Source organism: Sorghum bicolor, chromosome 2 (assembly GCF_000003195.3).
Source record: "Sorghum bicolor cultivar BTx623 chromosome 2, Sorghum_bicolor_NCBIv3, whole genome shotgun sequence".
Taxonomy (NCBI): Eukaryota; Viridiplantae; Streptophyta; class Magnoliopsida; order Poales; family Poaceae; genus Sorghum; species Sorghum bicolor.
This window is the reverse complement of record NC_012871.2, coordinates 9,745,907-9,772,302: the sequence shown is the minus strand read 5'-3', so window position 1 is coordinate 9,772,302 and position 26,396 is coordinate 9,745,907. Positions and strand designations below refer to the sequence as shown.

Here is a 26,396-nt window from a genome sequence, read left to right as displayed (position 1 = left end):
CGCCTAAACCCCGATCTAATCTAGCGCACGAGTACAGAGAAGGCCGCCGCCCTACGTCTCCTCTGACCTAATCAACAGGAGAGGGCATCGCCACCCAGCAGCAGGTTCGCCCTCGACGGGAGGGAGTCGTCGCCGCCAAGACGACGCCGACTGCGCACGACTACGGGATCAACTCGCTCCTCCATCCATCCAGTCTATAGGGTGCCGGCCTCGGGTCGCGAGAGGGGGGGCGGCGCCACACCCTGCTCCCTGCGCCGCGCCTCCCTCCCTTTGTGCGAGAGTTCTCCCTCCACCGCGGCACCGCCTCCCCTGTCCGATTTACTCGTGGCCGCCGCCGGTTCCCCGGCCCCTGCTCTGGCATCGAATGTGCTGTTCCCATCCGGAGCGACTACACCGCATCGGACCGATCTTCAAGCACACGGAAATACATCTTCTCGAGACAGAAGGTAAGGTCCCAAATCGCTATTGGTTCTCTCTGCCAAATCTCGACTCTGATTTGCAAATCTTGCTGCTGGCGGTGCGACCATATCCTGTCCCGAGGTGGGTAGATTTGGTACTTGCTCACTCCGCTGCCATACATATCTGCAGCGGCGGCGTGCGGAAGGTGGTGACCTTGTCCGAGCTAGATGTGTTTCATCCAAATATATCCCAATGGAAGAAAATATTGGCTGTAGGTTCTTATTATCTTATTACTTCATTTTGATTTGCTTTATCTCATATCTTTCTAAAAGTTTGAACTGCCTTGCAGAGTGACAGTCTCGTTCAAGCTAGCATATGGATGGTGTAGGGCTTAACTAGAGGTTAAGGAGGTAATTTTTTTGGACCCTTCTGTATCTATACACTATGAATTTTAATTCCAACATATAAGAATTAGTGAACTAGATATAATAAATAATATTTCTATTGATGTTTGGTTGACTCGCTGGTGCCATAGATGATTATTTACTTATGAACTAGGGAAATATTTCATAATTGTTTACTACGAAACTAAGAAGGTAATTTTCTAGACCCTATTGCTTCTAAATTTCTACATATATATAAGAATTAGTAAATCAGATATGTAGAATATTTCTATTGATGTTTGGTTGACTGGCCAGTGGAATAGACAATTTTTATACGTTAGATTATCCTCAACGCTAACGTCAATAGCTTTAATATCCGTTCAGTATCTTCAACAACATAACAAAAAAAGAATCCTTTCTACAAATAGGTTTCTAGGAGAGAGGATACTCATATTTAGGTTGTGACTCTCAGGCAACCCAAAATGGGTCTCCCGTATAATTAGTTAGGGGCTGATTTTGGGTCTATGACTACCCATTTTGGGTTTGAGTTCTCATATGGATTACTTGAGATAGTCTAATCATGACAAAAGCAATATAGAATTTCACAAAGTTATAAAGATTGGGACCAATGCTTAAGGCACTGGTCTAGACATCGTGTGTTGCTTCATGATGCACACCACACACTACAAGAATTCTAGGTTTTTGTGACAATTAGATTATGACGATAATACCCTTTTTCCTGTCACTACCTCCCAGCAGTGACGGAGTGGCTATCATCACAGAAGGTGGATCTCTAACTATTTTTTGTCACGTTTTTCCTGCATATTGCTCCAATCCATAATTAGTTTTAAGACTAGCATCTACTTTCAATAACAATAAAAGTTAAATTACCTCAATTGGCAGGAGAGCTTGAATTTCCATGCAAATTGATGTCTCCACCTCCTATGAATGGCACATAAAAATGTGTTCACTAATGATCGACAGAAAGTGTATATATAAGGTGCTAACTATACAAACCTTAGGTCTTACTACTGCAGTTGTCACCAAATTTTTCTTATCTTCCTACATAATTCATAAATTACATATCAGACTAGTTGGTAACATAAGAATGGCAACTTTACTACCCATTTTGCCGACATATTATGTGAAATGACTAGAGGAAACAAGTTTAGTTATGTACCTTTGATGAATTAGCTGTTGGAAAAAACAAATTCCTAGAAAAAAAGATCAATTTTAGTGGTATTGTAGAAAGCATTGAGATAATCGTGACTTAATCAATAGAGTGTTACCTTCTCTTAGGATAGACTCAGTAGTGGAGTGTTTCAAACTAATTGAAGCAGATTATGTGCTTGTTTTTTTTTTTCTGAATGTGTGCTTGTTTTAGATTTGAATAACATCAAAACCACCATTAGTTTCAAATATCGACAAAATGCTAGTATCAAATGTAGTAAATCCAAAATCAAATTGTGACATCTTATTGGCATTGAGAGCTTGAGTTCCTTTTACTACACTGTTTTTAAATTGAGTTTTGTCGGACTTCTCCACTACAGAATGTTATGTGGCAGCTAGGATTGAGATGGGTGAAAAAGGAAAGAAGTGGCTGCTGGCGTGCTACAGTACCCATGGAGCTATAGTGCTTGTGAGTGCTGTTCACGCCACGCCAGATGTTGTGGCGGCGGCTAGGGCTGTGAGGGTGAGAGGCCGGCTGGGGACCTTGCCTACGGTCGGGCAAGAGGGAAGAGTTTTCCTTCTTAATTCTTGGTTAATTAGATTGATATATCTTCTCTCCTTATATAGAGAGGTTTATTTGACTCACAAGCAAGGCTTACACCATCCATACACCAGACCTAAACGTGTATAACCACCAGAATCCCATGGACACCATCTGGACAAAAGGGGTTCATGTGTATGGCCACTTGGAAGTGGTCGTAACACCAACTAGCGGAGGCGCCCTCGCGGCGGCCAACGGCGGAATGTAGCGTGGCTACGTGGTGCGCTCCCACCGGGAACATCATGCCTTCTCCCAGTTGGACAACTGCTGGTCTGCACCGCATAGAGAAGGGCGGAGGGCTTCCAACCCATGATACCGCAAACTTTGAGTTTCGTTGTCTGCAGGAAAAACAGCATGCCCACTGCCCGTGGGGGATGGAATCAAAGTCCTCCACACGGCAAAGCACAACTTGGAGGAGATACGAAGGGGTACAATGCTTAATCTACTTCAGTTTATGCATCTCTTGCACCCACCAACAAAGGACGATGGAAGAAGCCACCGCCGCTGCCTCCTCTCGCTACCTCAAGACTGCTCCAGTCAGAGTGGGTAATTGGTCTGCATGAGCATCGACCACGAGATGTTCATGGATGAGTGCTCCACAATGCACTCTATGATGCGTGACCCAGCGTCTAGGTGTGAGAGCGGCGACTGTGAGAGCGGCCACAGTGACGACATGGTGGAGAACACGATGGAGGTACCTTCTTCTCATTGGAGCCATCGTCCTTTTCTGCCTCCTTTTTAGATGACGACTTGGACATGGCGATGGTGTACCTTGGCTCTAGTACCAAATGTCAGCTGGACTTTCTCTCCAGTGATCAGAATTGAACTGATGATCTCACGAAGAAAAATGAACACATGATGTTTTTGGTGCTCTACACAACCATGTGAGCGTTTTCTGTATTAAGTGCACCTTTTTATACACAATGAGCTTCTAACTATAGAAAGGAAAAGAGTGGCTAAGCTAGCCTCGGTCACCTGCCATGCACGCCATGCTCGCCATGACCCACGGTGTGCGCGCCATCCCATGCACCAGGCCACAACTCGCATTGAGCGGCAGACACTGCCCCGATGTGAACAAAGTGCATGTCGTGGCCCTAAATACAAGGACATCCTTGGGAGGTTCACAACAACCAAGCCAAGCTGAACTCTAACAAACTAAAAAAATTAAAACTGAACTAAAGTTAGGATTACATTAACGCTCACAACCACAGTGTAAGTTTAGCTGGAAGCTATGGTTCACAACAACCAAGCCGAGCTCAACTCTAACAAATTAAAAAAGAAATTAAAACTAAACTGAACTTAAGATTACATTAACGTTGAACCACGGTGTCCACTAGTTTGGCTGGAAGCTATGGTGGGATTTTGGAGCTTGTCACTCCCATAACACAAATTCTGAAACTCTTGAATGGAATTGATTCCAACCTGCATTAAGTGATTAATTTCAGAGAAGAACATAAATTTAGAAAAAAGTAAGCAAATACGGTACCTCAGAGAGGCCCTTAAGATGTGTCCTTCCATTGGCATCGTTTTGCACAAGCACCTCACTATCATTGTGCTCTAGGAGATGTAAGACATGATTGTCTTGAAGCACATGATAAGAGGAAACCCTGATGGTTGCCCCGATGGGTTTGGTGTAGTCAAGGATTCGCTCCATGCCATAGTGAGCAAGCCAGGATGATCCTCAAACCCTGCATTGGAATTTTGAATCATGAGTGAACTTTTTTGAAGACAAAAAGGATTATGATGGGTATCAGATTTAAATATTGGGTGGACATACCATAATGAAGTGGGTTTGAGCACTAGAACCGCAAGTTATTACACTTGCGTGGTTGCATCATCGCAACAAAAGATGTTATCCACGAGGTGTTTAACCTCATTCTCAAAGATGTCAATGTTCGAATTATCATTGAGGTAGCACCAATCGAGTTTGTAGTATCCTCGGATTCGATAAGCTTTTTACGGCAACATGACATCTTGGAGCCCTCTGGACACGATGGCAAGGGCAACCGTCCGGAGTCCTCCTAGTAACAATCGCTGAGATACCACGCCAGACGCGAACGCTTGTCCTCATCAGCCATGATGTCGACACAGCTAGCGAAGAGTTTCTGATAAGCCCATTGCTAGCAGGTCCTTGGCCACGCAATCTTGCTTTGCGCCTCCTCCACCAGCTTGAGCGCTTCTTTATGGTTATTGGTGTCAACCATTGCGAAGTCACCCGCACCCATCGTGCCATCCACCTAGATTGGAGCGTGATCAGCCGTCGGTATCGAGACAAAGATGTTGGGCCAACTCCACTCGTACACACTTATCCTTGAAAAAGGGCATACCAATAATAAACAGATCAAAATCAGCTGCATAGTCGTCCAAAAGTTGTTGCCATTATCACAGATCAAGACCAAACAGAAGAAGAAACACAGGAACAGAAAGATCGGATCCAACGATCGAGGTAGGCAGGTCTTCGGCAGCCAAGCGACGAACTTTGGAGTCTCAGGCGGTAGCGGCGTATGCTTTGACGATCAGCCGATCCGAGGCAGGCTGGGTCTTTGACGGTGGAGCTCAGTGTCTCGGATGGCGGCGCTCTCTTTGCCCCCTAGCCCTTGGGGTCTTAGATAGAGGTGGGAAAGGTGCGCTAGCTTGGGGTCTCGTGTTTGATGGCTGCATGCATTAGTTTTTTTTAATGCACGGTGTGCATGCAACAATCATCGATCGTGGGTGCGTTGTGTCATGGTTAGGTGTGACTCAGTCACAGCCGACTGGCCGTTCACTCGATCCCTCATCAATATACTCCCTCCATATATATAGGATTTAGAAGTTCTTTAGTTTAGCGACATGATCTACAAACACACTTTGACCTCCTATTTTTATAATAAAAATATTTAGAAAACAAATGATATGTGTATACTTTATGAAAGTATTGCTTGTGGGGAGTCATGGTTCTACAGGCCAAATATGGCCAGCTTAGTTGATGAGATTGACCGGAACTTAAATAATCGGCAAGGACAAAGGTGGAGGAAATGCAATCAAACGTACCTGGATCTAGAAGGAGCGGCCTCCTTGCTGATGGGGATGAATAAAATAGAAGCCAAGGAGGGATTAGCTGGATCAGGGACACGAGGGGTGACATGGAAGGAGCCTGAGGCCCGGGACAAATCTCTACACTCGACCAAGAAACCTCAGAGACAAAGGGCGATGGAAGAAGCCGCTGCCCCCTCTCCTTACCTCAGGACTGCTCCAGTCAGAGTGGGTAATTGGTCTGCGTGAGCATCGCCCATGAGATGTTTGTAGATGGGTGCTCCACAATGCGCTTTATGACGCGTGACCCAGCGACCCAGGTGCGAGAGCGGTGACTGTGAGAGCGGTGACTGTAAGAGCGGCCATGGTGATGACGTTCTTCTCGCTGGAGCCATCGCCCTTTTCTGCCTCCTTGGACGGTGACTCGGACATGGCAATGGTGTGCCTAGGCTTTGGTACCAAATGTCAGCTGGACTTTCTCTTCGGTGATCGGAATTGAACTTACGATCTCACAAACAAGAATGAACACATGATGTTTTTGGTGCTCTACATAACCGTGTTAGCGTTTTCTGTATTAAGTGCACCTTTTTATACACAATGAGCTTGTAACTATAGAGTGGCCAAGCTAGCCTCGGTCACCTGCCATGCACGCCATGCTCGCCATGACCCATGGTGTGCGTTCCATTCCATGGATTAGGCCACAACTTGGATTGAGCGACAGGCACTGCCACGACGTGAACAAAGTGGACGTCATGGCCCTGAATACAAGGACGCGCTCAAGAGGTTCACAACAACCAAGCCGAGCTCAACTCTAACAAACTAAAAAAGAAACTAAAACTGAAGTGGGCTTAGGATTACATTAAAGCTCAACCACGGTGTCCACTAGTTTGGCTAGAAGCTATGGTGGGATTTTGGAGCTTGTCACTCCCATAACACAAATTCTGAAACTCATGAATGAAATTAATTCCAACCTGCATTAAGTGATTAATTTTAGAGAAACTTGTGTCTGAGATAATATAAAGTCAAAAACATGAATTTATAAAAAGTAAGCAAATACGGTACCTCGGAGAGGCCCTTAAGATGAGTCCTTCCATTGGCATCATCTTGCACAGGCACCTCATTATCATTGTGCTCTAGGAGATCAAAGACATGATTGTCTTGAAGCACATGATAAGGGGAAACCCTGATGGTTGCCCTGATGGGTTTGGCACAGTCAAGGATTCGCTCCATGGCCGTGGTGAGCAAGCCAGGATGATCCTCAAACCCCTTCCCCCTCTACGTCATTCTACATGTTTGTATTGACCACCTAATGTTACCTCTCATAACCTTTGTATAATAATCAATTTAACTAACTAAAATCTTGTGAATCGACTCTCACCTTGGTTATTACACCCTTGGTTGATCCATTTTGTGCCAACAACGGTGATAACTCGCCATCCACTGGACATAACTCCTCATGAATTTGTACTCAATGGCCATGGTGAGCAAGCCAGGATGATCCTCAAACCCCTGCATTGGAATTTTAAATCATGAGTGAACTTTGTCGAAGACAAAAAAAGATATTTAAATATACAGTTCTTATAATTTTTTTGGTGGGCATCGAATCTAAAAATTGGGTGGATATACCATAATGAAGTTGATTTTGGCAGTAGAATTGCAAGTGATTACACTTGCGTGGTTGCATCTGTCGCAGCAGAAGATGTTATCCACGAGGTGTTTAACCTCATTCTCAAAGATGGCAGTGTCCGAATTGTCACTGAGGTAGCACCAATCGAGTTCGTACTAGCATTGCTTGTGGGGACTCATGGTTCTGCATGACAAATATGGCCAGCTTAGATGATGAGATCGACCAGATCTTAAACAATTTGCAAGGAGCAAGGTGGAGAAAAAGCAATCAAACATACCTAGAACCAGAAGGAGCGGCCTCCTTGCTGATGGGGATGAAGAAAATAGAAGCCAAGGAGGGATTAGTCGGATCAGGGACATGGGGGTGACATTGAAGGAGCCTGACGGGCCTCCGCCGGGACAAATCCTTGCACCCGACCAAGGAACCTCGGAGACAGAGGACGATGGAAGAAGCCACTACCGCTGTCCCCTCTCCCTGCCTCAAGACTGCTCCAGTCAGAGTGGGTAACGTGAGCATCGGCCACAAGATGTTCATGGATGGGTGCTCCACAATGCACTCTATGACACGTGACCTGGTGTTCTGGGTGCGAGAGCGGCAACTATGAGAGCGACCATGGTGATGATGTGGTGGATAACGCAATGGAGGTACCTTCTTCTCAATGGAGCCATCACCCTTTTCTGCCTCTTTCTTAGACGGCGACTCAGACATGGCAACAGTGTACCTTGGCTTTGGTACCAAATGTTAGCCGGACTTTCTCTCTAGCGATCAAATTTGAATTGACGATCTCACGAATAAGAATGAACACATGATGTTTTTTATGCTGTACACAACCATGTGAGTGTTTCCTGTATTAAGTGCACCTTTTTATACACAATAAGCTTCTAACTACAGAAAGGAAAAGAGTGTTCAAGCTAGCCTTGGTCACTCGCCATGAACGCCATGCTCGCCATGACCCACGGTGTGCGTGCCATCCGACACACGAGGCCACAACATTGAGCGGCAGGGAATGCCACGACATGAACAAAGTGCACATCGTGGCCCTGAATACAAGGACGCGCTCGAGAGGTTCACAACAACCAAGCCAAGCTAAACTCTAACAAACTAAAAAATTAAAACTGAACTAAACTTAGGATTACATAAATGCTCACAACCACAGTGTGAGTTTAGCTGGAAGCTATGCTTGGATTTTGGAGCTTGTCACTCCCATAACACAAAATTTGAAACTCTTGAATGGAATTGATTCCAACCTGCATTAAGTGATTAATTTTAGAGAAACTTGTGTTTGAGATAATATAAAGTCAAGAACATGAATTTAGAAAAAGTAAGCAAATACGGTACCTTGGAGAGGCCCTTAAGATGAGTCCTTCCATTGGCATCATCTTGCACAGGCACCTCACTATCATTGTGCTCTAGGAGATCAAAGACATGATTGTCTTGAAGCACAAGATAAGAGGAAACCCTGATGGTTGCCCTGACGGGTTTGGCACAGTCAAGGACTCGCTCCATGGCCGTGGTGAGCAAGCCAGGATGATCCTCAAACCCCTGTATTGGAATTTTAAATCATGAGTGAACTTTGTCGAAGACAAAAAAAGATAGTTAAATATACAGTTCTTATAATTTTTATGGTGGGCATCGAATCTAAAAATTGGGTGGATATACCATAATGAAGTTGATTTTGGCAGTAGAATTGCAAGTGATTACACTTGCGTGGTTGCATCTGTCGCAGCAGAAGATGTTATCCACGAGGTGTTTAACCTCATTCTCAAAGATGGCAGTGTCCGAATTGTCATTGAGGTAGCACCAATCGAGTTCGTACTAGCATTTCTTGTGGGGAGTCATGGTTCTGCATGCCAAAGTATGGCCAGCTTAGATGATGAGATCGACCAGATCTTAAACAATTGGCAAGGAGCAAGGTGGAGAAAAAGCAATCAAACATACCTAGAACCAGAAGGAGCGGCCTCCTTGCTGATGGGGATGAAGAAAATAGAAGCCAAGGAGGGATTAGTCGATCAGGGACATGGGGGTGACATTGAAGGAGCCTGACGGGCCTCCGCCGGGACAAATCCCTACACCCGACCAAGGAACCTCGGAGACAGAGGACGATGGAAGAAGCCACCACCGCTACCCCCTCTCCCTCCCTCAAGAGTGCTCCAGTCAGAGTGGGTAACGTGAGCATCGGCCACAAGATGTTCATGGATGGGTGCTCCACAATGCACTCTATGACACGTGACCTGGTGTTCTGGGTGCGAGAGCGGCAACTATGAGAGCGACCATGGTGATGATGTGGTGGATAACGCAATGGAGGTACCTTCTTCTCAATGGAGCCATCACCCTTTTCTGCCTCTTTCTTAGACGGCGACTCAGACATGGCAACAGTGTACCTTGGCTTTGGTACCAAATGTTAGCCGGACTTTCTCTCTAGCGATCAAATTTGAATTGACGATCTCACGAATAAGAAGAACACATGATGTTTTTCATGCTGTACACAACCATGTGAGTGTTTTCTCTATTAAGTGCACCTTTTTATACACAATAAGCTTCTAACTATAGAAAGGAAAAGAGTGTTCAAGCTAGCCTTGGTCACTCGCCATGAACGCCATGCTCGCCATGACCCGCGGTGTGCGTGCCATCCCACACACGAGGCCACAACATTGAGCGGCAGGGAATGCCACGACATGAACAAAGTGCACATCGTGGCCCTGAATACAAGGACGCACTTGAGAGGTTCACAACAACCAAGCCAAGCTAAACTCTAACAAACTAAAAAATTAAAACTGAACTTAACTTAGGATTACATTAATGCTCACAACCACAGTGTGAGTTTAGCTGGAAGCTATGCTTGGATTTTGGAGCTTGTCACTCCCATAACACAAAATTTGAAACTCTTGAATGGAATTGATTCCAACCTGCATTAAGTGATTAATTTTAGAGAAACTTGTGTTTGAGATAATATAAAGTTAAGAACATGAATTTAGAAAAAGTAAGCAAATACGGTACCTCGGAGAGGCCCTTAAGATGAGTCCTTCCATTGGCATCATCTTGCACAGGCACCTCACTATCATTGTGCTCTAGGAGATCAAAGACATGATTGCCTTGAAGCACATGATAAGAGGAAACCCTGATGGTTGCCCTGATGGGTTTGGCACAGTCAAGGATTCGCTCCATGGTTGTGGTGTGCAAGCCAGGATGATCCTGAAACCCCTGCATTGGAATTTTAAATCATGAGTGAACTTTGTCGAAGACAAATAAAGATAGTTAAATATACAGTTCTTATAATTTTTATGGTGGGCATCGAATCTAAAAATTGGGTGGATATACCATAATGAAGTTGATTTTGGCAGTAGAATTGCAAGTGATTACACTTGCGTGGTTGCATCTGTCGCAGCAGAAGATGTTATCCACGAGGTGTTTAACCTCATTCTCAAAGATGGCAGTGTCCGAATTGTCACTGAGGTAGCACCAATCGAGTTCGTACTAGCATTGCTTGTGGGGAGTCATGGTTCTGCATGCCAAAATATGGCCAGCTTAGATGATGAGATCGACCAGATCTTAAACAATTGGCAAGGAGCAAGGTGGAGAAAAAGCAATCAAACATACCTAGAACCAGAAGGAGCGGCCTCCTTGCTGATGGGGATGAAGAAAATAGAAGCCAAGGAGGGATTAGTCGGATCAGGGACATGGGGGTGACATTGAAGGAGCCTGACGGGCCTCCGTCGGGACAAATCCCTGCACCCGACCAAGGAACCTCGGAGACAGAGGACGATGGAAGAAGCCACCACCGCTGCCCCCTCTCCCTACCTCAAGACTGCTCCAGTCAGAGTGGATAACGTGAGCATCGGCCACAAGATGTTCATGGATGGGTGCTCCACAATGCACTCTATGACACGTGACCCGGTGTTCTGGGTGCGAGAGCGGCAACTGTGAGAGCGACCATGGTGATGATGTGGTGGATAACGTAATGGAGGTACCTTCTTCTCAATGGAGCCATCACCCTTTTCTGCCTCTTTCTTAGACGGCGACTCAGACATGGCAACTGTGTACCTTGGCTTTGGTACCAAATGTTAGCCGGACTTTCTCTCTAGCGATCAAATTTGAATTGACGATCTCACGAATAAGAATGAACACATGATGTTTTTGAGGCTGTACACAACCATGTGAGTGTTTTCTGTATTAAGTGCACCTTTTTATACACAATAAGCTTCTAACTATATAAAGGAAAAGAGTGTTCAAGCTAGCCTTGGTCACTCGCCATGAACGCCATGCTCGCCATGACCCGCGGTGTGCGTGCCATCCCACACAGGAGGCCACAACATTGAGCGGCAGGGAATGCCATGACATGAACAAAGTGCACATCGTGGCCCTGAATACAAGGACGCGCTCGAGAGGTTCACAACAACCAAGCCAAGCTAAACTCTAACAAACTAAAAAATTAAAACTGAACTAAACTTAGGATTACATTAATGCTCACAACCACAGTGTGAGTTTAGCTGGAAGCAATGCTTGGATTTTGGAGCTTGTCACTCCCATAACACAAAATTTGAAACTCTTGAATGGAATTGATTCCAACCTGCATTAAGTGATTAATTTTAAAGAAACTTGTGTCTGAGATAATATAAAGTCAAGAACATGAATTTAGAAAAAGTAAGCAAATACGGTACCTCGGAGAGGCCCTTAAGATGAGTCTTTCCATTGGCATCATCTTGCACAGGCACCTCACTATCATTGTGCTCTAGGAGATCAAAGACATGATTGTCTTGAAGCACATGATAAGAGGAAACCCTGATGGTTGCCCTGATGGGTTTGGCACAGTCAAGGATTCGCTCCATGGCCGTGGTTGGCAAGCCAGGATGATCCTCAAACCCCTCCTCTACGTCATTCTACATGTTTGTATTGACCACCTAATGTTACCTCTCATAACCTTTGTATAATAATCAATTTAACTAACTAAAATCTTGTGAATCGACTCTCACCTTGGTTATTACACCTTTGGTTGATCCATTTTGTGCCAACAACGGTGATAACTCGCCATCCACTGGACATAACTCCTCATGAATTTGTACTCAATGCTACTATCACCAGTCAAAACCTCTTTTTCGTTTGACTCAAAACTTCATTAGTATATCATCACAAAACTCACAATCAAAACAAAAAATAGAGTAATTCAATCTATTACCTTGTTCCCTCCATTTTTCATATTGTCCTGAATTTTGTCCTTCCCAAATGACTTCCTTCTTCCCTCCATATCACTTTGTCTGTAATACTAATGACCGACAAGGAAGTAATATTGATGTAATGTGTACTTACCATTCCCTTCATTTAAAAGCACTCTGTAATGGCTTGTTTTTTCACACGTGCCACTTAAATGGATGCATGCAGCGGTATAGAAACATGTCTGCATGGTAAGTCTTGTGCACGCCATATCTTAATATCATGCATAGGACCAAGCGACTTGTTCCCACTCAATCGCTTGTGTAGGCGTATAGAGCGGCATAGGACCATGTCCGCTCATTCACATGCATGACTTATTCCCACTCGTGCCGCTCCTATAGGTGCATGCAATGTCTCAGGACGAGAAATGTGTCTGCTCATTCACATGCACGACTTGTTCCCACTCGTGCCACTTGTACAGGCGCATGCACGCGTGCTCATTCTCATGCATACCAAATCTTGATATCATGCATCGGCATAGAACAAAAGCATAGTGAGACGGCCCAGAACATTCACATGTTACAAAGGTAGATGAATTTGTATTCAAATTATTAGTATCATGAATAATACATGTACTAACCGTCGTCCAGTGCTCTAAAATAAAAACCTTTTTGGGTTGTCAGGTATCTTATCAACTAGCTCCAACTGGAAGTTGAAGTCATTGATTTAGAATGTGTTTAGATTACTGCATTCGTATACTCTACAACTTAATACAACATAATGAAAACATGAAAGAAAAATCCTTTCAATCATATTAAGTTGTAGAGTATACGAATTGAGTAATCTAAACACATTCTAAATCAATGACTTCAACTTCTGGTTGGAGCTATTGATAAGATACCTGACAACCCAAAAAGGTTTTTATTTGAGAGCACTGAATGACAGTTAGTACATGTATTATTCATGATACTAATAATTTGAATACAAATTAATCCACCTTTGTAACATGTCAATGTTCTGGACCGTCTCACTATGCCTTTGTTCTATGTAGATGTATGATATCAAGATTTGGCATGCATGAGAATGAGCATGAGTGCATGCGCCTGTACAAGCGGCACGAGTGGGAACAAGCCATGCGTGTGAATGAGCAGACACAATTCTTGTCCTGAGCCGTTGCATGCACCTATAGGACCAGCATGAGTGGAAATAAGCCATGCATGTGAATGAGCGAACATGGTCCTATGCGCTCTATACGCCTGCAGAAGCGGCTGAGGGGGAACAAGTCGCTTGGTTCTATGCACGATATTAAGATATGGCATGCACAAGACTTAGCATGTGGACACGTTTCTTTGCCGCTGCATGCGTCCATAGAAGTGGCACGAGTGGAAAAATCCATTATAGAGTGCTTTTAAATGGAGTGAAAGGTTTCAAGTACACATTATGTCACTGTTACTTCCTTATCAGTCATTAGTACTATAGACAAAGTGATACGGAGGAAACAATGAGGGCATTTGGGAAGGACAAAATTGAGGAAAATATACAAAATGGATGAAACAAAGTAATAGCTTGCATTAGTCCATTTTTTTGTTTTGATTGTGAGTTTTGTGATAATATACTAACAAAGTTTCGAATCAAAAGAAAAAAGGTATTGATTGGTGATACTGGCATGGAGTATAAATTTATGAGGAGCTATGCCTAGTGGATGATGAGTTACCACCATTGTTGGCACAAAATGGATCAACCAAGGGTGTAATAACCAAGGTGAGAGTCTATTCACAAGATTTTAGTTAGTTAAATTGAATATTATACATAGGGTATGAGAGGTAACATTGGGTGATCAATACAAACATGTAGGATAAATTAGAGGAGGAAGGGAAAGAGGCTACAAGTAATAGTCTAAGGAATAGATAAAAAATTGATCAATAAGGTCATTGATGTATTGAAAGGTAAATGTTGTGGCCGCTGGCTCCCTCCACCAATTGTCGAGCCAATGTCATCATCATCGCCTCATGGAGGAGCCAAATCCAGATGCAGAGTGCCGAAAATAGGCATGGTAACAAAAGAATATATGCTTTTAGGGGCCATAGATGGTTGCGGACAAGACAATTTTGAAAGGTTAAATACTCATGCGTGTAAATATTATAAGTGTTAGATAAATGGTATGCATGTAAATGATTATAAGATGCAAATGTGTGTTGTTAACTCCAATTCTATGCATGTAGTTTTTACTAACATTATGACTAAGTTTCAAACTAGGTTAGCTTCATCAACATTTTCATCATCATCCTCTGAGTGGCTAACACTTTGTGTGTAAGAACAGTCTTCCAACAACCTCCTATTCTCCTTCATCTTTTCCTCATGCATCTCCCTATCATTTCCATGCACAGACTTGTTTTTATTGTTCTTTGCTCCTAGAAGTCTGCCTCTCTTTTTATTCTTTTTCAATTCAAGGCGGTCTTTATTATTTTCTTTTGTTGGGCATGTTACTGAGTTATATGCTGAATAGAGGTCACAAATGCTACATCTTCTGGTTCTCTTCTTCTCGCCTTGTGCTCCAAGAGTGATTTCATTCTTTTCTGATGATGTCTCACAATGTTCCTTCGTCTTTGCTTGAGGTGGTCGATCCACTGAAATCCTTGTCTCCTGTGTTACCCAACAAGTACATGTTTTTTTCATAAAAAATTCTCAACCATAACATAATACTAATTCTATGGTCACTGCCTAGATTTTGACCGAAGTCAGCAAGGGAAACCCCAACCTATTTTTTTCCATTTTTTTGATAATGTAGACTTGTTTAAACTCCCTCCCACTGAAAGGTCCAAATGGCTAGAGGGGGGTGAATAGCCTATTTAAATTTTCTACAAACTTCAACTAGACAAGATGATTAGTAAAACAAATGGCGAAGCTATTCTAGCACTAGCACAACTAAGCTATGCAAGCCACCTACACAAGTCTAGCAAGGAAGCTAAACACTAAGTTACTACAAGAAAGCACAACTAGAAGCTAGCTACACTCCTAAACAAGATAGCTAAGCTAAACAAGCTACACAACTAGCAAGGTATGCACATAAGTAAAGGAGAGGGGAGTGATTGTTATACCAACGTTGTAGAGTAGATATATAACCAATCAATCAATCACAATTACAAGAGAATCCTCGGCAAGAGATGACACAAGATTTTTACCGAGGTTCACTTGCTTCCCAGCAAGCTAGACCTCATTGTGGCGATACACCCACTTGATGGATCATGAGATAATTGGAAATCAAAAGCCAAACCCTCAGCGGGTGCCGCACATCTACTCACAAGATGGGGATCCTCCAAGCCACGAGCAATCCACTGGAGTAGCCAATTGCGATCTCCCACGGGGAAGGCTTAAGAACCCCTAAAAAATCACTTGGTGAGGCTCGAAACAATCTCCAATCATGAGCTCAACACCTCCGCTGCTCCAAGCCGTCTAGAAATCCACAGCAAACTCAAGGATCAAGTGCCACTAGATGCAACTCTCAATGCAATGCACTTTAATCTCACTCAATCTCACTAAGATTAGCAATCAAGCAAGGAGATGAGTGGAGAGAGTGTTCTCTAGCACTTCACCCGAGAGGTTATCCAGAGTATCGTATTTATATTTTACCACTAGGAGAAAGCGTGCATCTGACTAACCAACTCTATTACTACTAACCTTTTGGCTACAACCACTGTGATTTGATGTGAGCGATGTATAGAGAAGACTACGACTGCACCCTCGTTCTAACCTTGGTAAGGATGATCTACTGCTCTATTGGGGAGGCTTACAGAATCTAGACACCACAGAGGATGTTCGACCTACACCTATAAACCCTACCGATCCTGCTAATGGGATTATGGGCTACAAAGGTAGCTACGGAAATGTCACGTTCCTCGCTACTAGAATTAAAGTAAACTTTACGCTAGTGATGACTACTCTAATGCTCTAATGGGATATCTATGAGTATCCTAGCCCAAACACCACGTTTACGCTAGTGATGACTACTCTAAACTCTACGCGAAGAGATTAAAGTAAACTTATAAACCAAAGAACAATAAAATAAAGAACTTACTATAATTTAGAAGTCGAAATACTGAAGAATCCTAGGAGCAAGCCTCGGGTTACGAGACTTGATCCCGCAGGTACAACCTCGGAGTAGACACCGATAGGCTGGGCTTCCTCCGATCTACACCTCCACTCTATCTCAATCTAGAAGAACTAATTTTAATCTCACATTAGATGCTAAGCCCTAGGAGGTTGGAACCCTAAAGGAATCTCTCTCTCTGAATCCTCTCTGGAAAATATGCTAATGAATAATGGGGATTGCTCTCGTCCAGGGGCCAGGGGCCTTGCTTATATAGCAATCTCAAATGAACGTGGGCCGTTGGATCAAACCGACCTTAATTGAACGGTTTTCCTTAATCCTCAGAGGCGGTGGAGCATAATCCGCGAGACTCACTATGATTCGCCATCACAGGAGGGCGGGCGCCCTGTGGCTGGGCCCGCTTGGCCTCCCGCTCGTTCGTGTGGCTTCTTGACTCTTCTACACCGAGAAAAATTGTCGCATATGTTAATATCTCTATGTAAACTCGTGGAATTCTGTCAGATCAAACCCTAATTCTAGGTGTTGCTTGCGTATAGGTCCTTTTCCTTATTTATTTGATGATTAATTTTGATACTTAAGGACCGTCAACAAACTCCCCCATCTTAGGATTTTACTCGTCCTCGAGAAAAGGATGGTTCAGAAAATTATCTGGGGTTAAAACATTGTAAAGCATTCTTTTCATACCTGCAGGGTGTTGTAAAAAGTCAACTGTGTACGGTAGTCAGAGAATTATATGGTCGAAGTAGAGATCCTTTCTTCTTCTCAACCCTGTCACTTGGAGTTTTTGTATCTTTTTGAAAAGAAACTCAGCATACCTTTATCCTCATAGGTGCTCTCAGATCGCTCATTTATCTTTTGTATATCTCACTGAGGCTGTTTAAATTTGCAAAAAATTCTCAAGCATACTTACCTTGCATATATTGCCTGATCAAAACGGGATCCGAGGAGAGGAATGCCATACTCTTAGATCAAAGACTTTGAAAATTAAAAACTTGTCAACTCTTGCTGGCATATTGCTTATTAGAGGGGCCATGGGCTATCATTTTCTTTTATCATATTTTTATCATCTCATATTATTTTTCTTTTTAGGTAGATACCGAGGTACCCCTAATTCTACTGTCGGACACTTGTCCATTTTTCTGCGAGGTTGTCGAGCACTTGCTCCTTTTTATTTCCCGAAATTCATATTTTTACATAGCCCATGCCTCTAACGCAATAATACTTCAGAAGAGTGAATCTTTCTGAATAAAAATGTCTTGATCTTAGGAGCATGATAAATCTCTCAACAAGGGTCTAACTCATTTTGAACAAACTCAATACAAAGCAGATAGCTTTTATTATCATAGTTAATATTTTCAGGTTTAGCTGGCATTTAAAACATTGAGGATGGTAGCTAGAATTTTTGAAGTTTTTTTAAATAAATTCTCCAAGTGACAAAGATATTAAGAATAAGGTACTCATACTCTACCATCTCACATTCCACAATGACTTGAGTAACACAGGGTTTTAAAAATCATTTTTCCAATAATTGCAGGTTTTCAGAAAATATCACAGAGTGAGATTGATCATGATTAGAAATATTTTTATCTTTTTAATTTATCATGTTAGAGACAATATTCTGCACGAATCAAGATATGTGTGTATATGTGTAAATAAAGCGTGCAGAGTATGTACTTGAATCGTGGAGAGGTGCGGTCGAAGTTTGTTTGGCATGTCGGGGGATCTCCCTCATACTTGTTTCCTGTTCTCTTGCATAAAAATAAAGTGGAGACACACAAGGCATAATAATAATGATCTTTATTTATCTTGAGGCATTTATTACAACCGACTAATAAATAATGAACTGAATCTAATAATGAATCTAAACCGAATCTAATTGAATCTAATCGAATCTAATGATGAATAACTAAGATACACTGCCTCAAGATCTAATCTAGATAGCTCAGTGGCGCTCTAGCTCCCTAATCCTATTAGTAGCGCTGGAAAGGTCACGTCTAAGGCTGAGCACAGTAGCGTTCAGGTTAGAGACCTACCTATTAAGGAAGTTAACCGAGGACTGGAGCTCCATAAGTAGCTTGTCTGCCCCACGGACTTCCTGATCTAAATCGGCTATAGTCTTGCAGCGCATAGGAGGTGTCTCGAAGGAGTTGAGGGCGTGCTTCGGGGCTTCCTTCGGTGGGATGAAGCGAACCTTCGCTGCTCTGATCCCCTCGAAGTAGGGCCTCTCCTCCTCCATGGTGTAGCGGATGCTGCTAATCTCGCCGCTCCTGTTGGTCTTGACGCCTACAACCCGCTCATTGCGTCTGGGCGGTGTTGACAGTCCTTAATGCTCACATTTAACCATCAACTAATCATGGAAAAGGACCTATATGCAACCAACATCCAAAATTAGGGTTTCAGCTGACAGAATTCCACGAGTTTTGGTGTTTGTTTATTTCTGCAGGGGGTTATCAGGAAATATGGAGGAAAGGTCCACACATCGGGTTTACATAGAGATATTAATGTCCACTGCAATTATCCAACATCTAGAAGAGACCAGAAGCCACGGGAACGAGCGAGAGGCCGAGCGGGCCCGGGGGCGGGGCGCCCACCCTCCCCCCTTGGGCGCCCGCCCAAGGCTCTCAGCCAATCAGGCTCTGTCTCACGGATAATGCTCCACCGACCTAAAGGATTAAGGAAAACTGTACAATTAAGGTCAGTTTGATCCGACGGCCCATATTCATTTGGAGGGGCTATATAAGCAGGCCCCCTAACCCCTGGAGGGATATCTCTTCTACAGAATCAAAGCTAGGGTTTCAATTATTTATCCAAGTAGAGAGGATCCCTCTAGTTCATCTAGTTCTAGTTCTAGTTAGTTCTAGTTGTAATCTAGAAAATAGGGAGAGAGAAGAGGAGAGCGGAGGAGGAGCCGGATCTGTCGGATCTTCCTCAACATTGTACTTTTGCAGCAACTGGTTCGTTCTTCATCGTTCTCCAAGTTCTTCAATTCATAATTCCTTAGTTCTTTAATTAATTTTATTTACATTTAAGTTATTTATTGGATTCCTACTTGCATCAAGTGCTCTAGTCTTTGTAACACTAGAGTAGTAATTAATAGATTAGACGTGGTGTTTAGTCTTGCAATTATCTGGAATTACACCCAATCCTATGGATTGTTGTGGTAGCCCTAGGGTAGTGACAGCCCTAACGGTCGACGTATTCCACCTCGTTCGGATCGGTGTTTGTAGGACCGTAGTTAGAGCTTCCTAACCCCCTTCTCATCTGTTTCTGTGGTTAGTGTTTTGATGTCCCGAAATAAATAATCTTTGAAGTAATTCTTGATTCTTAGATCAACTAGAGAACTTTTAGGATACTTCCTCTCTTCCCACCAAAAAATAATTATATAGTTATCCTTGGGCGATCTTGAATCTTAATTAGTACACTCACGTTCCCTGTGGAAAATCGATACTCTCGAATACTCCCGGGTGAAAGCTACATCGGTATCCGTACGCTTGCGGATTTTTCTGTTCGTGTTTAAAATACCCAACAAGCTTTCTGGCACCGTTGCCGGGGAACGGTAGCTGTGCTAGTTTCGAACTAAGTTGTCCGTGTATCCTTTTTCTTTTCCTTTTTTTACCACACTCACCTTACCATTTTCACCATACCACATGGATTTCACTCCTATCTATAAATTCTTTGCTCCAAAGGGCGAGTTATTAGAGCCACCACCATCATCACATCCAATTCTTATAGATGGCTACGACCTCGGCCCTGATCTAATAGCCATGATTTAGGAGCAACCCTTCTCTAGGCAAGTAGATGAAGATCCATACACCCACCTTAGATAATTCGAGTAGTTGTGCTCTTGCCGATCTATTTTTGGCATGACACAAGAAACCCTTAAATGGAAATTATTTCTGTAATCCCTTTTGGGAAGGGCAAAAAAGTGGTATGCTCATTCTATAGGAGGCGTTATTGGAAATTGGGATGAACTTTGGGACAACTTTTGTCTCGCTTTCTTCCCACTTTTTCGAATCGCTGACCTTAGAATTGAAATTCTTACATTCAAACAAAGAGAGAAGGAAACTTTAGGAGCAGCTTGGGATAGGTTCACAAGCCTTACCAATTCCGGTCCAAACCTTTCCCTGCCTGACCATATACTGTACTACCACTTTTATCGTGGTCTAAATAAGGAAGCTGCTCTTCACCTCAACATTGCTTCAGGAGGCTCATTCGCACACAAACTCATAGATGAGGGGAGAACTATCCTAGAGAGAATCCTTGAAAATACCCCTTACACAGGCATTTATGATGAGTTTCCTGAAGAAGAAAAAGAAGTCGAGCTTGATCCTAAACCAAAAGATGAGGAACTTGCAACCGAGTTAGAAATTCCACCTGACCCATCTATTAATTTGGTTTTAGAGAAACCTCATGATAAGGGAATGCAAAACCAACTAAGGGATGATGAACCACCACCTTTAGAGCATCCCTTTAAACTCGAGGAAGATCTTTTTGAAGATTATGGAAACACCTCGAATTTTCCTATCCAAACACAACCTCTAGCAGGGACCACTCAATCTGTTCTAAGAGTAGAATCTGTTGACATAGAACACATCAAAAGCCTTTCGGCTATTCTGAGTTATGAATGGCTAACATAAGCAGAGCTATCTCCTGAGGTAGCTTGGATCATCACTCCTTCAACCATTCTTTTATGCCAAATTAGAGGGTCTGCTAGGAAGGTCCACTACAACCCATATGTTGGGATAAATGTTATTTCCAAGGAGTTAGCTGACACTCTTTATCCCAACGTGTCCATAACCCCATCTCAAAAACTATTACAAAGTCCATCTGGATTAATTCTAGAAAACCATGGGGTATTAAGGGCAGTTCCTGTTAGAATTAAGGACTCTGGAATATGTCTAGATTTTCACATTTTTGACATACCGGAGATTCCTCTCTTGATTGGCAAACCAATCATGAAACTTCTACAAGAACAACCACAACGAGGTCATTTAGACTTCAAGGTTGGGAATTCTACTATTGTTGTTCCTCTTGCTAGATCAATTAACACGATAGTGGAACCCAAACTTGAACCAGATCCTGTTGAGGAGATCTTAATGCTGACTCAAGAGGAGATGGCTGAACCATTCTTTAATCATGAACACTTTGTTCAAGAAGAAGAGTTGGTAGAACCTGTTGAGCTAGACAAAAATGAACAACCTTCACCTCCTTCGATAGAGTTAAAACCTCTTCCTTCTGGCCTTAAATATGTCTTTTTGCACAACAACCCAAAATCTCCACTAATTATCAGTGACAAGCTTTCCGATTATGAAACACAACAACTTGTCACTGTTCTTGAAAGGCATAGATCAGCATTTGGCTACTCTCTCAAAGATCTCACGAGCATTAGTCCCATTCTCTACACTCATCGTATCCCTATTGATCCTAATTTTACACCTTCAAGGGAACCACAACAGAGACTTAACAATGCTATGCGAGAGGTTGTTAAGAAAGATGTCCTCAAACTCTATCATGCTGGGATTATTTATCCTATGCCACATAGTGAGTGGGTTAGCCCTGTCCAAGTAGTGCTAAAGAAAGGAGGAATGACGGTCGTTAGGAATGAGAAGAATGAACTCATCCCTCAATGAATTGTCACTGGTTGGCGTATGTGTATTGACTATCGAAAACTCAACAAGGCTACAAAGAAAGATCACTTTCCGTTACCCTTCATTGATGAAATGTTGGAACGGCTTGCGACCACTCTTTCTTCTGTTTCCTTGATGGTTATTCTGGATATCACCAAATCCCAATCCACCCAGATGACCAAGAAAAGAGTACCTTTACATGCCCGTATGAAACTTATGCATATCAACGAATGTCGTTCGGATTGTGCAATGCTCCAGCTTCTTTCCAACTGTGCATGATGTCTATTTTCTCGGACATGATTGAGAAGATCATGGAGGTTTTCATGGATGATTTTACCATCTATGGCAAAACCTTCGATCATTGTTTGGAGAATTTAGATAGAGTCTTGCAGCGATGTGAAGAAAAGCACTTAATCCTGAACTGGGAGAAATGCCATTTTATGGTTTAGGAAGGAATAGTGCTAGGACACAAAGTGTCTGAATGTGGTATAGAGGTGGACAAAGAAAAGATTGAAGTTATTGAAAAACTTCCACCTCCCACAAATGTGAAACGAATCCATAGCTTTTTGGGACATGCAGAGTTCTATAGACGCTTTATCAAGAACTTCTCTCAAATTGCTAGACCCCTAACTAGTCTCCTACCTAAGGATGCACCTTTCATCTTTAGTGATGAGTGTCATGAATCTTTTCAAACTCTTAAGAAAGCACTCATCTTAGCCCCGATTATCCAACCACCTGATTGGAATCTTCCTTTTGAGATCATGTGTGATGCTAGCGATTTTGCGGTTGGTGCCGTTTTAGGACAAACCAAGGATAAAAAGCATTATGCCATATCCTATGCTAGCAAAACCTTGTCTGGACCACAGCTCAATTACACTACAACTGAAAAGAGCTTTTGGCTGTTGTCTTTGCTATAGACAAGTTTAGATCTTACTTAGTGGGGGCAAAGAGAATCATCTATTCAGACCATGCTGCTCTCAAGTACGTCCTCACTGAGAAATATGCTAAGCCTCGTCTAATTCGATGGATTCTTCTACTCCAAGACTTTGACATAGAAATCCGAGATAGGAAGGGAGTAGAGAATTCCATAGCCGACCACTTGTCTAGGCTTCCATATAAGGAAACACATGATGAGCTTCCCATAAATGACTACCTAAGGGATGACACCCTGCTTAAGATAACACATGCAGATCCATGGTATGCAGACATCGTAAACTTTATAGTAAAAGGCTATGTCCCACCTGGTACAAACAAAAGGAAGTTGCTTCATGATAGTCGTTTCCACCTTTGGGATGAGCCATATTTTTCTCGAGTCTGCGCTGATGGACTCTTGAGAAGGTGTGTTCCTATGGCTGAGGCTACTCAAATTATGGAAAGATGCCATGCCTCGCCATATGGAGGACACTATGGAGCATTCCGAACACATGCTAAAATTTGGCAAAGTGGCTTTTTCTGGCCAACAATGTATGAAGATACAAAGGACTTTGTTAGGAGATGCCACCGATGTCAAAAACAGGGGAATATCAACTCACGAAATGAAATGCCTCTCACAAATAATCTTCAAGTAGAACTTTTCGATGTATGGGGCATTGATTTCATGGGGCCATTCCCTATGTCCAGGAATTGCGAGTATATCTTAGTAGCTGTGGACTACGTGTCCAAATGGGTAGAAGCCCTACCTTGTCGATCAGCTGATTCAAAACATGCCAAGAGAATGTTCCATGAAGTAATCTTTCCTCGCTTTGGTATACCCCGGATAGTTATAAGCGATGGAGGTTCCCACTTCATCGACAAAATCTTCCGGAAGTACCTAGCCGATCATGGAGTTCGACACAACGTCACAACACCATACCATTCTCAGACTAGCGGTCAAGCCGAAACATCTAACAAACAAATCAAAAATATTTTACAAAAGACCGTAGATGAGATGGGTAAGGGTGGAAGGACAAACTTCCTGATGCACTTTGGGCATATAGAACTGCATTCAAAACACCCATAGGCATGTCACCTTATCAACTTGTATATGGAAAAACTTGTCATTTGCCTATGGAAGTAGAGTTTAAGGCTCATTGGGCACTCAAGAAATGGAACATGGATCTCCATCTCGCTAGCGAGAATCGTCTGATGCAACTATCTGAGCTAGAAGAATGGAGAGAGAAAGCCTACCACAATTCAAGGATCTATAAAGAGAGAACAAAACAATGGCATGATAAGAGAATCAAGCACAAGGAGTTTAAGCCTAGAGATAAGGTTGTACTATTCAATTCAAGAGTTAAGCTCTTTGGACATGGTAAGCTACAAAGTAAGTGGGATGGACCATACAAGGTTATTGACACTTCAACTCATGGAGCAATTACCATCCAAGACAACATAGGTAACACTTTTAAGGTAAATGGTCAACACTTGAAAATCTATCTCGAGCCACAAAACAACCTGGTAGAGGAACTTGATGTGATTGAGTTCATAGAATTCTCACATTAAGCTCTCATAAGCTCTAGACAATTACCTAACCCTTAACATGCTCCACGAGTTTTGTTGTCTATTTGGGTTGTGCAGGATTTTGAGGCTTAAGAAGAGTGAGACCGAACATGCAGGCCACAAGAGTGAACGACTATGTCAACATCCACCTTGGGGGAGGCACCCCCACGTGTATCTAGATAAGTATTACTTTTCTTTCTTGGTTTTATTTACTAGTTTCACAAATAAATAAAAAAATGCATAACCATGAAACCAAACAAAGTTTTTCTTTTGAGTAATATACAATAGTTTTGTGTAATCCTAAGTTTTAAATAAAATAAAAAGAAAGTTTGATCCAAGTCTAGGTAATTGACAAACATGATATGAGAAGGTCTGAGCTACTATTTAACTTGTTACAAGTTTCGCTAGAGTTCTAGAGATTTTATCTTTTGAAAATCTAAAATTTTTTAAAAAAATGAGATCCTGTTTGACATAATACCAAGAGTCTTATAAGATATAAATATTAAAACTGTGGGCACTTGCTTTGTTCAAGCCATTGTTAATTCTTGTAGTTTTGGTTGAGAGAATTATCATGCTCCAAAGATCAAGATTTTTTTGTTTTAAAAATATAAAAGATTCACTCTTTCGAAGTATTATTGCATTAGAGGCATGAGACTATGCAAAAATTTGATTCGAAAAAAGAGTGAGACGAGAGGTAAAAATGGACAAGTGTCTGAAGTAGAATTAGGGGTACAAAGATACCCACCTGAGTGGAAAAAATGGACACGTGTCCGATAGAAGAATTAGGGGTACTTGGTGCCCACTTGAAAAAAAATAAAAAAAAGAGAGAGACTGAAAAAAGAAAGAAAAAAATGATAGCCCATGGTTCCTCTAATAAGCAATATGCTAGTAAGAGATGACAAACTTTTCAAAAAGGTCAAAGGTCTTGATCTAGGAGTATGACATTCCTCTCCCTTGCTCCGAGCATTGACATAGCAAAATACAAAGTAAGTATGCTAAAACTTTTAAAGATCTACTTATATATCTTTCGAGAAGAAGGCAAATGCCTCAGTTTTATTTTGGAAACTTAAGAAAAACTCTAGAACAAAGGGATAACTTAAGTGCTTGACTTAATCGTTCTGTTTTTCAATCACTTAAGACCTTAGGGATAACTTAAAAATCCTGTAGTAAGAGGCATAAAAGTAACCCCTGTTTTCATGCTGATTTTAGCTTTGCTCAGGGACGAGCAAAGATTAAGCTTGGGGGAGCTTGTTGACGGTCCTTAATGCTCACATTTAACCGTCAACTAATCATGGAAAAGGACCTATATGCAACCAACATCCAAAATTAGGGTTTCAGCTGACAGAATTCCACGAGTTTTCGTGTTTGTCTATTTCTGCAGGGGGTTATAAGGAAATATGGAGGAAAGGTCCACATGTCGGGTTTACATAGAGATATTAACGTGCACTGCAATTATCCAACATTTAGAAGAGTCCAGAAGCCACGGGAACGAGCGGGAGGCTGAGCGGGCTCGGGGGCTGGGCGCCCGCCCTCCCCCCTTGGGCGCCCGCCCAAGGCTCCCAGCCAATCAGGCTTCGTCTCGCGGATAATGCTCCACCGACCTAAAGGATTTTGGAAAACCGTGCGATTAAGGTCGGTTTGATCCGACAGCCCATATTCATTTGGAGGGGCTATATAAGCAGGCCCCCTGGCCCCTGGAGGGATATCTCTTCTACAGAATCAAAGCTAGGGTTTCAATTATTCATCCAAGTAGAGAGGATCCCTCTAGTAGTTCTAGTTCTAGTTAGTTCTAGTTGTAATCTAGAAAATAGGGAGAGAGAAGAGGAGAGCGGAGGAGGGGCCG

The 26,396-nt window shown here is 42.6% G+C and overlaps 1 long non-coding RNA gene across 2 annotated transcripts in view; it reads left to right on the top strand.

Annotated features, from left to right (window-relative positions):
- The window catches only part of LOC110432264, a 35,311-nt gene continuing 8,915 nt past the window's right edge, over window positions 1-26,396 (top strand). Inside the window, exons 1-3 of one of the 2 annotated variants that reach the window (XR_002449683.1) lie at window positions 1-446; window positions 589-670; window positions 749-809. This is a non-coding gene — a long non-coding RNA (uncharacterized LOC110432264). Of the gene's footprint in view, window positions 447-588; window positions 671-748; window positions 919-26,396 lie in introns of those variants that run through there. The other variant, XR_002449682.1, reaches the window with a different exon arrangement.